Source organism: Apium graveolens, chromosome 3 (assembly GCF_009905375.1).
Source record: "Apium graveolens cultivar Ventura chromosome 3, ASM990537v1, whole genome shotgun sequence".
Taxonomy (NCBI): Eukaryota; Viridiplantae; Streptophyta; class Magnoliopsida; order Apiales; family Apiaceae; genus Apium; species Apium graveolens.
Window position 1 is genome coordinate 220,896,602 of NC_133649.1, and position 4,515 is coordinate 220,901,116.

Consider the following 4,515-nt stretch of genomic DNA (forward strand, 5'->3'; position numbering starts at 1 on the left):
AAATCTAAAATGACAAAGTCTGCAGGGAAGAAGAGATTATCCACCTTTACTAACACATCCTCCACTATGCCTCGTGGATATGTAATAGAACGATCAGCCAATTGTAGAGACATGTAGGTGGGCTTTGGATCAGGCAAATTCAACTTTTTGAAGATAGACAACGGCATCAGATTGATGTTTGCTCCCAAATCACACAGGCATTTGTCAAAAGACAACTTGCCAATGGTGCAAGGAATGGTGAAGCTACCTGGATCCTTAAACTTTAGAGGTAATTTTTGTTGCAGCACAGCACTGCACTCTTCCGTTAGAGCAACGGTCTCAAGGTCATCCAGTTTCACTTTCCTTGAAAGAATACTCTTCATGAATTTCGCATAACTAGGCATTTGCTCTAGAGCCTCAGCAAAAGGTATGTTGATGTGAAGTTTCTTGAACACCTCCAGAAACTTACCGAACTGCTTATCCAGCTTCTGTTATTGCAATCTCTTAGGGAAAGGTGGTGGAGGATAGAGTTGTTTCTCCCCTGTATTACCCTCAGGCAGAGTGTGTTCAACAGTAGTCTTCCTTGGTTCCGCCGCTTTCTCCTTTTGCTTCTCTTCTTCATCAACAACTTCAGCTTCTCCGTCTTTCGCTTTTTCAGCATCAGCAACTTTTCCAGACCTTAAGGTAATAGCTTTGACTTGCTCTTTAGCTTCTTCCTGCCTGGTACTTCAGTATCACTGGGAAGTGTGCCAGGTTGACGATTGAGCACTGCATTGGCTATTTGACCGATTTGATTTTCCAAGGTCTTGATAGAAATAACCTGACTTTTGCACAACAGCTTGAGTTCTTCGAAATCAGCACTAGAAGGTGGAGCAGCACCTCCTTGTTGAGGATATGATTGCCTTTGAGCATAATGCTGTGGTTACTGGAATCTAGGTGGATTAAATTGTTTACTTATGCCTTGCTGATAAGGTTGCTGAATAGCATTCTGAGTATTGCTCCAGCTGAAATTGGGATGATTTCTGTTGTTAGGATGATAAGTAGCTGGCACAGGCTATTGCGGTCGCTGATAATTGTTCACATACTGAACAGATTCATTAACAAGAGAACACTGATCTGTAGCATGAGAACCTGCACAAAGCTCACAGACCATAGCTATCTGATTGACTCCGTAGGTGGCTAAAGAATCGACCTTCAAAGACAGCCCTTGGAGCTGCGCTGCAATAGCTGTAGCGGCATTAACTTCCAGAATACCTGCTACCTTCCCAGGCATCATCCTTTGAGTTGGGTTTTGATGCTCATTTGTAGCCATAGTTTTAATAAGATTATAATCCTCAGTATAGCTTTTGGCCCACAAGGCGCCTCCAGCTGCTGCATCGAGTATGGGCCAAGATTGGGCCCCCAAACCATTATAGAAACCAGTGCTCACCATCCAGTCAGGCATACCATGATGTGGACACTTTCTCAACATCTCCTTGTAGCGCTCCCAAGCTTCGCACATAGATTCTGTTGGTTGCTGCGCAAACTGAGTAAGAGCACTCCTCATAGCTGCAGTCTTCGCCATTGGATAGAACTTCACCAGAAACTTTTGCGCAAGATCTTGCCAAGTAGTGATGGACCCAGCTGGTTCAGAATATAACCAGTCCTTAGATTTATCCCTCAGAGAGAATGGGAAAAGCCTCAGCTTGATAGCCTCATCAGTCACACCATTATATTTGAAAGTACTACAGATCTCGACAAAATTCCTGATGTGCATGTTGGGGTCTTCAGTCGCAGCACCTCCGAAAGAAACAGAATTCTTCACCATCTGAATAGTGCCCGGCTTGATTTCACAAGTGTTGGCCTGAATATCCAGATGAAGAATGCTTGACTGAATGTCATCAATTTTAGGCCGAGAAAAGTCCATAAGAGCTGGATCTGCCGGAACTATACGATCAACCATGATTACTGGTTCTTTTTGCTCACTCTCTTTATCCGAATCTTCAAAATCTATCTTCTCCGAAATATCAAGAACTGAGTCTGTCTCCTCAGCCGTATCTAAAGTCCTCTTGCGAGTACGAGAACGTGTTTGCATAAATGCTCGTTAAAGTACCTGAAACACAACCGAAAGCAATAAGTAACACGTCTTAATCAATGAGTCCTAATGACCACTGATGGTAAGTACATAAATGAAACAAATACGCCGAGTCCCCGGCAGCGGCGCCAAAAATTGTTAGGCGGAAAACACGTGCTAATAATTTACGCAAGTATACGAGTTCGCAAGTAATATAGAATAATTTCTAGTTTGTTCCCACAGAGACTCAGACTAATTATGTTCAATTAACACTTACTCACCAATGTATGATTACTTCTCAATGTCAAGACAATAACACGTAAATTTGATTAACTAATTATTAACTATAATTAACTATGAGAATTAAACACTTAATTGACACTTGAATTAACAATATTAAACACACATGAGATCATAACTTCATTACTACTTCCTTCAATAGCTATTGTTATTACCCTTAGCATATAATGGTGATGATATTAATCGAACAACACGAAACTGATAAAAGCCAACTTTCGTTGTACTAATACCATTCTACCAAACATCCACAATTAAGATAAAAGTTGAATAGGCATCAATTATGTTGAGACCCTATATGTCTACAGAATTTGACAACATAACGATTTAAGCACAAGTTATTCTTTATGATTACACGGGGCAAGTAAAACGGTTAGAGTTACCCACTAATCATGCATACACATACATGAACCTATGCTAGCATAGCAAGTTCTAAACCTCAAGATCCACTATCGCTTCACAATAGATTAACACCCTATCTTATATGTTCGTGACGCACATAAGACGAATAAGCACAACCGATACTAGATATCATACAATCATCACATACTAAGGTATTAAACAATTAACTAAAGAATTCCATAGTAAATCCGTTACGACCCCATGATCATGATTAGCCCATGATAGAACTCATCGTCACCATGGGTTCATATGAAAACATGATAATAACACACAAAAATAACTAATAAAACTACTTATATAAAACCAGAGTATGTCACAAGAGTAATAAGGTTCAAAGTAAAGAAAACTAGCATCCACTAATACAACGAATAAAAGAATCACAAGAAAACTATGCTTCCTCTTCTTCGTTGCGATGTGCTAAAACGGTCTTCTTCCTTCTCTCTTTGCTCCTTGATTGATACCACGATTCTTCACACGTGAAACGTCTCTAAAAACTACTTATATAGAAGCCCCACAAGTCCCAGCTATCTCAGAAGCCAGAAGTCCAATAGAAATAGAACTCTAAAAATCAGGATTTTATTTCACGACCCTGAGCGGGCCTCCTAGCAATCCTGAGTGGGCGCCCAGCTTCCAGAGCGGGCGCCCAGCACCTCACTATAAAATTTATTATTTTGATCGTATTTTCTGCTGCGTTCTGCTCCTAACTTCCCACTTCCAATGCCAAGCACTCCCTTAGGCTTATTCCTTATGAAATCTCTCCACAAATGCAAGTAATACCCTGAAATGCACAAACACTAGAAAACGCATCAAATACCCAAATTACTTGATTTTAAGACATCAATTCAAGCCATTATAAGACGTTCTAAGTGGTATAAAATGCCACTTATCAATATCAACAAGTCATTTCTTCACTAGAGAACTCTGAGATATCGACAAGTCAAAATATCACTAGAGAACTCTGAGATATCGACAAGTCAAAATATCACTAAAGAACTCTAAGATATTGACAAGCCAAATATATCACTAGAGAAATCAGAGTTATCAATAAGTCAAAGTGAAGACATGAAGATGAGAGATCTCGACAAGCCAAATTCTCTTATAGAGAACTCAGAGACTTCCATAAGTCAAAACAACTATAGAGTGATGAGAGATCTCGATAAGCCATTATACTTATCGAGATGTCAAGTTCTCTATATGCCAAACTGGAGATCTCGAGGTAAAACTCAAAGTACAAAGTGCAGATCGGTTCAATATCCAAGATTATGAATCAACAAACAATTCAATCAATTGGATTGACAAGTCTACAAATGCAGCTTGAAGAGTGCAAGATCAAAGGCCAAGATTAACTGGAAAAGTAAAGTCACGGGCATGTAAGATTAGCAAAGATACACTAAGCTAGAAATAGAAATATTTGATTATCCAAAAGTAGGGTTTAGTACATGCTGTTGCATGCTGTGTAATAACCAGTGTTTTGAAGGGTTTTAGCACATAAACGCAACGAAAACGTAAATTTAAATCTTAAAAAAAACGAAACCCTCCGCAGGATCCATGCGAAAAATAATATTTAATTCATAGTTCAGTATGTTTACCTTAAGAAGCTTTACGTTAATGGAAAGATGGATGTCTTTAATAGCGATCCAAGAACGATGAACGGAAATTCCTAGCAGCTACTCCTCAAGTGTGAAGCACTCCACCGGTATCCACCAAGAGTACAATGTGATGGAGGAGGAAGAGGTTGAGAGAATTAGTTGCCTCCCTCTTGTTCTACTTTAGAATTAGGGTTA

The 4,515-nt window shown here is 39.5% G+C and overlaps 1 non-coding gene across 1 annotated transcript; it reads left to right on the forward strand.

Moving 5' to 3' along the window:
• The first annotated feature begins 1,421 nt into the window (after nucleotides 1-1,421).
• Nucleotides 1,422-1,528, forward strand: LOC141716012 (small nucleolar RNA R71). Its single transcript, XR_012572747.1, has one exon. It is a non-coding gene; the product is annotated as a small nucleolar RNA R71 (small nucleolar RNA).
• The last annotated feature ends 2,987 nt before the right edge of the window (nucleotides 1,529-4,515 follow it).